Genomic DNA, 11,377 nt, shown 5'->3' with positions numbered 1-11,377 from the left:
GAAATAATAATTAGTAGTTGTTTTTCATGAAGCACCTATGTCCCTAGCACCATGCCATGCAGTACATATACATTATCTTTAATCTTCATATTATTTAATAATATGATCAATAATCTTGAAAATATATAAAATTAATTGAAATTATGGCATACATAGGAGAAATTCAAATGCATTTTAAACCTTCTATATTGCACTAAGCTAGGTAACTATGTAATCAAATTGCTTTTATTTGCTCCCTACATTGACTTATTGATGAATGTATATAGTAGATGCTTTGTCACTGGGAGATTTGTTTCTTCAGGCTGCTTGTCTCTGTCTGCAGCAATTTTGCACACAGTTCTTTCAGGAATTGCTGGGCTTCCTCCAGATAAGTCAAGATATGTCGGCTGCACTCAGTATGATAGGACACAACAGGATGCATTTCACCCAGAGGTGTACCTGCTGTTTGTAATACTGCTCCAGGCTTGTGCCTGCAAACACAAGAATTCTGATATATTCAATATTGTATAATTCCCATAAAAATATATATGGTGGGATTATAGTTGTATATGCCTAATAGAAGAGATCCTCCATTTTGACTAGGCATCTACAAAAACTTATCTCTACCCCTGCCCCTTTCAATTTTATATGTCTGATGTTTAGAAGAATTTTCCACAAACCAACCTCTAGCTCCAGATATTTCAAATTTTGTTTCTCTGCCACTACTCAAATATTTTTATTGCCAAGCTCTATAGTTCACATTCATATGATGACACGACCTCTACCCTGTCACCTTCATGACATGATGCCAAGTCAGTCAGCATACTGGGTAGTAGAATATTCCTGAAAGGCATTCAAATGCAGATTAGCAATAACTGAATGGTACCTGGAAGTTCCTACAAAATCCAAAATTTGTCTCCAACTTAACTTTCTCTTAGCAAAATGCAAAAAAAAAAAAAATAATAATAGTTTAATTAATTACTTATTTTAAAAAAGAAAGAAAAGAAAAAAATTCAATTGTCATTCCAACGCTACCTCACATGAAGGGAAGTGTGATAGAGGAGAAGGCAGAGTGGAAAGAGACAGTGGTATCACGCAACAGTGGTTAAAATAGTTTCCTTGTATAAATTTTACAGCAGTCCATGATCAGGTGAATACCTCACTAAGACCCCTTCTAGGGACTTTGAAAGCTTAGGCTTCTTTATACTAAATCTGCTTCAACTCTCAAACTGCCTATGTGTTTAACAAGATCCCTCTTGTTAACTTGGGGAGCTGCCATACTCATCTCACCGGGGGCAGCAACGCTTCCGTCAAACCTTCACAATTGCACTCAACAGGTAGAAAGAAAGAGGCCCGCTTTTGAGGCTAATGCCTCAGAATACATGCACAAGATCCACTAATGATTTGAGTCTGTGGAGAGCACCACAAAAAGAAAGAGCTCTCAATATCTCACATAAAAAGACTTGTTTTCATTCTTGAGCATTTGGTAGTAGGAATGTGGGAAGCAGAGTGTGAGTAGGGTCCAAGAAGGAAGTAGAAATTTTTCTTTACGACTCAAACAATAAGAACTATCAATTACAACAGCTAACATTTATTGAGCACTGTCCCTGTGCCGGTGTTGTTATCTCGTATCATTCATAAAAGAATTCTTTAAGGTAAGTACTTTATTATGTCCATGTTAAAAAGTCAGATTTATTAGGGTATGATTTATTTATCCTTTTTACTGCAATTCTAGAAACCAAGTAGTGTGAGTCTTCTGACTTTGTACTTCTTTTTTAAAATTGTTTGGCTTGTCTTAGCCCTTTGCTTTTCCATGTAAAATTTTATATCACTTTGACAAGTTTTACTAAAAAGACTCCTGAAATTTTTGACTGTGATTGCATTGAATCGATAGATGAATTTGGGAATAATTGATATCTGAAAAACATGGAGTCTTCTGAAACATGTACATAGTATATTACTCTATTTATCTGGATCTTCCTTAATTTCTCTCAGCAACATTTTGTCATTTTTAGCATACACATCTTGCAGATAAATTGTTAGATGAATCTGTAGATATCTCATGGCTTTGATACTGTTTAAACTACATTGTTTTTATAAATTTCAATTAACAGTTGTTTACTGCTAACATAAAAATTGATTTTTTATATCCTGTGACCTTGCTAAGCTCATTTATTGTAGTAGATTTTTTTGTAAACTCTTTGCAATTTTCTTTGTAGACAATCATTCTACTTGTGAATAGAGTCACCATTATTTTTTTCTTTTTTTTTTGATTTGTATGCCATTTATTTCTTTCTCTTGCACTTGGTCAAACCTCCAGTACCACAATGAAAAGAAACAGTGAGAGTGAACATCTTTACCTTATGCCTGAACTTGGAGGGAAAGCATTCAGTCTTTCACTATTAAATCTAATATTAGCTGGAGGATTTTTATAGATATTTCATATCATATTGAGGGAGTTTACTTATATTTCCAGTTTGCTGAGAGTTTTATAGTTGAAAATCAACTATTTCAATAGTTGTATGATTTTTTAACAAGCATATAATCCATGTGTATACAAGAAATATGTGTTTTCTATAATCCCATTTACAATAGCTACAAGTGAAATAAAATACTTAGGAACAAACTTAACCACAGAAGTAATGATCTCTATGATGAAAACTATAAAATATTGATGAAAGAAGTTGAAGAAGATACACAAAAAAGGAAAGATAGTCCATGCTTATGGATAGAAAGAATCAATATTGTTAAAATGTCCATACTACACAATGCAATCTATAGAGTCAATGTAATCCCCATCAAAATATCAATAAAATTCTTCACAGAAATACAAGAAATAATCCTAAAATTTATATCGAACCACAAAAGACCCAGAATACCCTAAGTCATCGTAAGCAAAAAGAACAAACCTAGAGGAATCACATTACCTGACTTCAAATTATACTACAGATCTGTAGTAAACAAAACAGCATGCTACTGTCATAAAAACAGACACATTGACCAATGGAACAGAATAGAGAACCCAGAAATAAATGCACACATCTATAGTGAGCTTATCTTATACAAAGTTGTCAAGAACATACAGTGGGGAAAGGACAGTCTCTTCAATAAATGGTGCGAGGAAAAGTGGATATCCATATGCAGAAGAATGAAAGTAGACCCTTATCTGGCACCCTATACAAAAATCAAATCAAAATGGATAAAAAACATAAATCTAATTAATACCTGAAACTATTAAACTACTAAAAGAAAACATTAGGGAAATGCTTCAGGACATTGGTCTTAGTAATACCCCAAAGCACAGGCAACCAAAGCAAAATTGGACAAATGGGATCATGTCAAGCTAAAAAGCTTCCCCATAGGAAATGAAACAGTCCACAATGTGAAGAGACAACCCACAGAATGGGAGAACATATTTGCAAGCTACCCATCTGACAAGGGATTGATAACCATAATATATAAGCAGCTCCAACAACTCAACAAGAAAAAAATCAAATAATCTGATCTAAAAAATGATCAAACAAACCCATTAAAAATATTCACAAGCTATACATCTGATAAAGGGCTAATAACCAGAATCTACAAGGAACTCAAGCAATTCACCAAGAAAGAAAACAAACAATCCCATTGAAGTGTGGGCAAAATACATGAACAGAAGCTTTACAAAAGATGGACAAATGGCCCGTAAACACATTAAAAAAATGTTAAACAGCACTAATCATCAGGGAAATGCAGATTAAAACTACAATGAGATATCACCTCACCCCAGTTAGAATGGCTTTTATTAAAAAGTCCAAAAACAATGGATGCTGGCGTGGATGCAGAGAGAAAGGAATACTTGTACACTGTTGGTGGGACTGCAAGTCAATACAACCTCTATGGAAAATATTATGGAGATTCCTCAAAAAACTAAAAGTAGACCTATGATTCAATCCATCAATTCCACTACTGTGTATCTACCCAAAGGAAAAGAAATCATTTTATCAAAAAGACACCTGCACTCAAGTGTTTATTGCAGCACAATTCATAATTGCAAAGATGTGGAATCAACCCGAGTGCCCATCAGTTCATGGGTGGATTAACAAAATGTGGTATAGGTATACCATGGAATACTAATCAGCCATAAAAAAGATGAATTGGTGCCTTTTGCAACAATTTAGATGGAACTGGACACCCTTATCCTAAGTGAAATATCTAAAGAATGGAAAAATGAACACCACATGCACTAGCTATTAAATTGGAACTAACTAGTGAGTATAGATGCACAAAGGGAAATAAAACTCAGTGGCAATCAAGGAGAGGGCAGAGGGGATGGGTGAAAACCTACCTAACGGGTACAATGAACACTATTTGGCTGATGGGCACACTTATAGCCCTGACTCAAGCATTACAAAAGCAATCCATGTGACCAAAAGCACTGGTACCTCCATAATATTTTGAAATAAAAAAGGAGACTAACACATATTTTTAATGTCATTAAATTTTTTTATTAAAAATTATAAAATAAGTGTTTTTAAATTAAAATACAAATGGTCAAAAGATCTGAATAGATATTTCTCAAAAGAAGACACACAAATGGCCAACAGGTATATGAAAAAATGCTCAACATCATTAGTCATCAGAGAAATGCAAATCTAAACTACAATGAGATATCTCATCCCAGTTAAAATGGCTTTTATCAAAAAGAAAGATAATAACAGGAAAGGTAACCCTTGTACACTGATGGTGGGAATGTAAATTAGTGCAACCACTATGGAAAAAAGTATAGAAGTTCCTCAAAAAACTAAAAACAGAACTACCATATAACCCAGCAATCCCACTGCTGGGTATATATCAAAATAATGAAATCCTGCCATTTGCAGTAACCTGGATGTGACTGGAGAACATTATGTTAAGTGATATAAGTCAAGCACAGAAAGACAAATGTTGCATATTCTTACTTATATGTGGGAGCTAAATATTAAAAATAATTGATCTCATGGAGACAGTACAATGATGATTATCAGAGACTGGGAACCATAGCAGGGAGGGGGGAGACAACGGTGATAGTTAATGGATACAACAATAGTTAGATGGAGTGAACAATTTCTGATAGCACAACAAAGTAACTATAATCAATAATAAGTTAGGGTATACTTTAAAATGACTAAAAGAGTGAAACTGGAATGTTCCTAACACAAAGAAATGTTAAATAGCTGAGGTGATGGATATCCCAATTACCTTGATTTGATTACTTCACATTGTATGCCTGTATCAAAACATCACATGTACCCTATAAGTATATACAACTACTATGTACCCATAATAATTAAAAATAAAAAATTAAAATAGAAAAAAGAAAAAAGGAAATGAACTGAGAGAAGCTAAGGATGGAATGAAAGAGATGGTTAGGTGGCTATTGCTCATTATCTAGGCAGGAGATGATCTGACTCAGGACAGACTGGTACCAATAAAGGTAGTAGAAGTGGTCAAGTTCTGGATATTTTATACACACATACACACACACACACACACACACACATACACATACCATATAACAATGTTTCAGTCAACAATGAACAACATATATGATGGTGGTCCCATAAGAACATAATGGTGCTGAAAAATTCCTATAGTGTAGTGACATCATTGCCATCTTAATGTAGTAGCACACCACACTACTCGTGTGTGTGAAGGGATGTTGGTGTAAACAAACCTACTGTGCTGCCAGTTGCTTAAAAGTAGAGCATATAAAATTATGTACAGTTACATAACATTGATAATTATAATAAATGACTTTGTTGTTGGTTTATGTAAATAAAAAGGAAGTATGTGTTTTCTGCTACTGTTGGGTGAAGTGCTTTCCAAATGTCAATTGGATTAGTGGTTTTTCTGGTTTGTTTGTTTTGAGACAGAGTCTTACTCTGTTGTCCAGGCTAAAGTGCAGTAGCATCAGCCTAGGTCACAATCACCTCAAACTCCTGGGCTCAAGCAATCCTTTTGCCTCAGCCTCCCGAGTAGCTGGGACTATAGGCAAGCACCACCACGATTGGATAATTTTTTCTATTTTTAGTGGTTCCTGGCTAATTATTTCTATTTTCAGTAGAGACAGGGTCTCACTCTTGGCTCAGGCTGATCTCGAACTCTTGACCTCAAATGATTGTCCCTCCTGGGCCTCTCAGAATGCCAGGGTTACAGCGATGAGCCAACATGCCCGGCCAATTAGATTAGCATTATAAAGTAGGTTAGTATCATTAGATAGTATTATCCAGGTCTCCTATATTCTTACTAAAGTTTTGTCTACTGATTCTATCAATCAATTAGATAGCAATATTGAAATACCCAACTGTAATTGTAGATATACTTATTTCTCATTTGTGTTTTATCACATTTTTACTTTACATATTTTGAACCATTGTTATCAAGTGCATACAAATTTACAATTATTATTTCTTCTTGGTGAGCCCACTTATTTATGTTATGTAATATCTCTCTCTGTCCTTGAAATTATTTTTGATTAGTGATTGCACTATGTATTTTCTTTCATTCTTTTATTTTTAACCTGCTTGTACTGTAATATTTTAAGATTTTGCTTTGTTTAGCAGACAGCATATAGCTTATTCCTGCTTTTTGATTCAATCTTAAAATGTATCATTTTTAATTGGGATATTTAGACCCTTTACTATATTGCTATTTGTTTTCTTTTTCCTTTGTCCAATCTGCTGTTTGTTACTTTTCCCTCTTTTTTTTCTTCTGCTGTACTGAGTATTTTTTATGACTCCATGTTATCATCACTGTTGGCTTCTTAGACATCTTTTCTTTGTCAACTTTTTAGTGGTTACTATAGAGTTTAAAATATATACTTTTAAATTTATCCAGTCTATTTTCAAATGACCTTTCACCACTTTGCATACCATATAAAAACCCTAAAACACTTATTTCATCGAGGCTACTCTTTATGAAACTGTAGTGATGCATTTATATATCTACATATATTAGGAACCCCAAATTAGACTTAATATTTTTTCTTTAAACAGTTCAAAATTAAAACAAATGTTTTTGGTATTTAACTTCACTTTTACCACATCTAGAACTCTTCATATCTTATGTAGATCAACAGTTTCATCTAGTATTCTACTCTTTCCTGAAGAACTTACTTTGAAAATGCTTATAGTGCAGATCTACAGGCAAGGAGTCTTTTCAGATTTGGTTTTTTGAAAAGTTTTTATTTTTTATCTTTATTTTTCTAAAGGTATTTTTACTGGATATCAAATTCTGAATTGGCAAGTTTTTCCTCACTGCATACCTTAAAGTTGTAACTTCCTTGTATTTTAGTTTGCATGATTCCTGGTGAAACATTAGCTCTTGTTCATAGTTTTGTTACCCTGTATATAATGTGATTTGTTATTTTTTCCCTTTGACTACCATGAGGTTTTCTCTTTATTTTAATTTTCAGCAGTTTAAGTATGATGTGTCTAGTTATATTTTATTTTCTCCATCTATCCATCATCTGTCCATCTACATTCATCCTGCTTGGAATAACCTGAACTTCTGGAATAAAGGATTTGTTGACTTTCATTATTTTGGAAAATTCTTATCTATTCTCTTCAAAATTTCTTCAGCCAAGTTTCTGTCTCTTCTAGAACTCTAATTACACATACATTTGACTATTTAATATTGTCCCACAGCTCTTGGGTGCTCTGTTCTGTTTTCTTCTCTTTATATTTCTATTGTTCTATCTTCAAGTTAACTTAGCCTGTTCTCTGCTGTGTCCAGTCTGCTCATATGTCCACTAAAGAAATCCTTCACCTATGACATGGTAAGTTTTGAAGTTTTTTATTTTGACTTTTTACACTTGACTCTTTTTAAAAAATATAGTTTCCATCTCTGCTGAAATTGCCCATTTGTTTATGCATGTTGAATATCTATTTCACTAAATCCCTCAATATATTAATCATAGTTTCCATAAAATTTCTATTTGAAAATTCAAATATCTGGATCATCTTCAAGTCTGGTTCTGCTGGCTACTTTATACCTTGACAGTGGGTTATTTCTTTCTCTCTCTCTCTGTCTCCACCCCCTGCCCCATGACTGTATGTCTATCTTCTAATTTTTGGTTGATAGCTGAACATTGTGTTTAGAATAATATAGGTAAATAGTATTTATCCTGGAAAATGAACATGCCTCTTCTCTCATGTGTGTGTAGTGTTTGGAAAGTTTAGCCAGTCTAGTTAGTTGTTGAGCTGGGTTTGTGTTTTGTTACTGTCATGGTAACCCTCATCCCAGCAATGACTTCAAATTTCTCTAGCAGTTCACTGCTGATACCTTGTGCTTAATTTGAATTTTGTTGTAGGAGGATTTTTCTCAGTGTTCTTGCCTCACCCTCAGCTTTCAACAGTCTTTGTATGCCCAAGCCATTGAAGCACTATTTCTCCACACCACTGTTCTCTCCTTAATTGTTTTTTGGTACGTGGTTCATGGTATGGTAGGTAAAGTGGGTGGTTTACTAGTCTCTTGACCAGCCTCACACTTAGGCAAGCCCTGTGTGTCTAAGCCTTGAGAATGGAGCTTTCTACCCACCCCAATGGAAGCCAAACTATCTCATGTTTCTACAGGAGGGACGGAGGGCGTAGGTCAGAGAGACTATTAATACTATGTATTTCCCCATCTGCATTGGATCATTTTCAGAATCCTGGGCTCTAGCAGTCTTCCTTCTTCTCTCCCAGGGAATAGGAAGTTAGTTTCCATTCCTCTTTCAGTTACAATTGGCCCCTGCCTATTTTTATTGATAGACATTTTCCTGACATTTCTGCAGTAATACACTGCTGTTGCTTATTACTCAGTACCAACCTGATAGGAACAGACAGCCTCTGCTTTTCCTTCCTGCTTACCTTTGCCTGGGACTGAAGCCATGTGAGTTTTTTACACCTTCTCCAGAAGCAAACTGTTTAGCTTTTACCTTCTCCCAGAGGCTGTGGCTCCTTGCCTGGATGCTAAGAGAAGAGGGATTTACCTGCCTCTTTCCTGGGAGCATATGACTTTTACCACATTTGAGAGAAATGTGAAGATGCACCACTGAGGATGTTCATTTAATTTTCCTCCCGTTCCCTAAATACTTCTTGTGAGCACAAGTAGGGCCTGTTAAAAAGACAAAAAAAAAAAAAAAAAAAAACAACCTTAGAGCATATAGTACTTCATTCAGGTCTGAACTCCTAAGGATTCTGCTCTGTCGTATTAATTTATGCTTGGCCTTTAAAATGTGCTTGAATATTGGCTATTTTCTCCTTATCTGCTGTTATTAACAGTAACCTCTTTCTTTCACGGTCTTCTAAGGGTGAAATAGTTTATCTGTATCATCTCTCTTTGAAGGGAGTTTTTCAGGCTTTGAAAATCAGTTCATGTGATTAGAACCCTTGTCTCTCTAATGGTCTTTAAAAGAGTAATACTTTCATAAATTTTGTTGTTGTTGTTAGGGTAAAATGACATTCTCTCGCAGCTTTCTACATTTTTCGCAAAAGGAGAGTCCACCAGGACCATTTTATATGAGAAAACTGAGACTTGAAGAGACCAGGTAACTTGCTCTATATCGTAATCTATTTATGGCTCAAATTTAAGCTCAGGTTTTTCTGAAATAAAAGCCTGTTGCCTTAAACATCATACCAATGCATCTTGTGTGATCTTTTTGCCAAAGGACCATATTTTACATGACTAGTTAATTCTAGTCAGATTCAACTATTTTCCTTTTTATTCCAATGGAACACTAGAAACAATGTTGTAATTATTCAATGAGTCAATACATTTTCTACCCTAAGTGAGTCTAGAGTGTGAGAAATTGTTTTAGGTGAGTATGCTTAGAAAATTGCAGCCCTTCTAAGAGGCCTGAGCCATTTTGGCAAGTAAATGCTCATCACTTTGCTCTTATTAAATAGGGTTGGGTAATCCTTGCCATTTCTTGTAGAAATGCACGGGCAAGCCTAATGAGAACATCATGTGATCACAGGAGTTTGAGCTTTAAAGGAGAGGACAGCTTCAGGGCAGAGGAATTCTGCATCAAATTGTGAAAGGTGGCGGAGAAACAACTCAATTGGGTGGCACAACAGAATGTTGTTACATAGGAACTGACATTGTTACCAGGGAAAGTATCAAATGCAAAGACAGAAGCAAAGATAGAAACTACAGCAGGTACAACAAGGTCAGGAAGGAGGATGGAATTGGACTTTAGAAAGAGGTAGAGGCCAGGTGTGATGGCTCACGCCTGTAATCCTAGCACTCTGGGAGGCTGAGGCAGGTGGATCGTTTGAGTTCAGGAGTTCAAGACCAGCCTGAGCAAGAGCGAGACCCCATCTCTACTAAAAATAGAAAGAAATTATATGGACAACTAAAAATATATACAGAAAAAATTAGCCGGGCATGGTGGCGGCATGCCTGTAGTCCCAGCTACTCAGGAGCCTGAGGCAGCAGGATCACTTGAGCCCAGGAGTTTGAGGTTGCTGTGAGCTAGGTTGACACTATGGCACTCTAGGCTGGCAACAGAGTGAGACTCTGTCTCAAAAAAAGAAAGAAAGAAAGAAAGAAAAGAAAGGAAGGAAGGAAGGAAGGAAGGAAGGAAGGAAGGAAGGAAGGAAGGAAGGAAGGAAGGAAGGAAGGAAGGAAGGAAGAAAGAAAGAAAGAAAGAAAGAAAGAAAGAAAGAAAGAAAGAAAGAAAGAAAGAAAGAAAGAAAGAAAGAAAGAGAGAAAGAAAGAAAAAAGAAAGAGGTAGAAATGTAGTTTGGAAGAGATCTACAAATATAAAATATATTCTTGTGGTCATCTGCACAAGCCATCCTGGTGGTTAGGAATCTGTGAGAGTCTGACATGCAGCCAGATGGCCCTCACACCTTGACCAGACATGTATTTGTACAGTATATTTTACCTCATAAACTAGCAGTTCCCAACATTTTTGGCACCAGGGACTGGTTTCATGGAAGACAATTTTTCCATGGACTGCGGGTGGTGGGGGGATGATTTCAGGATAATTCAGGTGCATTACATTTATTGTGCAGTCAAACCTCTCTGCTAATGATAATCTGTATTTGCAGCTGCTCCCCAGCACTAGCATCACTGCCTCAGTTCCACCTCAGATCATCAGGCATTAGATTCTCATAAGGACCGTGCAACCTAGATCCCTCACATGTGTAGTTTGCAGTAGGGTTCCCACTCCTATAAGGATCTAATGCTGCCACTGATCTGACAGGAGGCAGAGCTTATGCAGTGGTGGGAGTGATGGGGAGAGGCTGTAAATACAGATGAAGTTTTGCTCACTTGCCTGCAGCTCACCTTCTGCTGTGTGGCCTGGTTCCTAACAGGCCATGGACCGGTACTGGTCTGGCCAGGGGTTTGGCGACTACAGTCATAAACCACTTTCTCATAGTATCATATT

The sequence above is a fragment of the Lemur catta genome, chromosome 3, assembly GCF_020740605.2.
Source record: "Lemur catta isolate mLemCat1 chromosome 3, mLemCat1.pri, whole genome shotgun sequence".
In the NCBI taxonomy this organism is placed as follows: Eukaryota; Metazoa; Chordata; class Mammalia; order Primates; family Lemuridae; genus Lemur; species Lemur catta.
Note: the sequence above shows the minus strand (reverse complement) of the source record.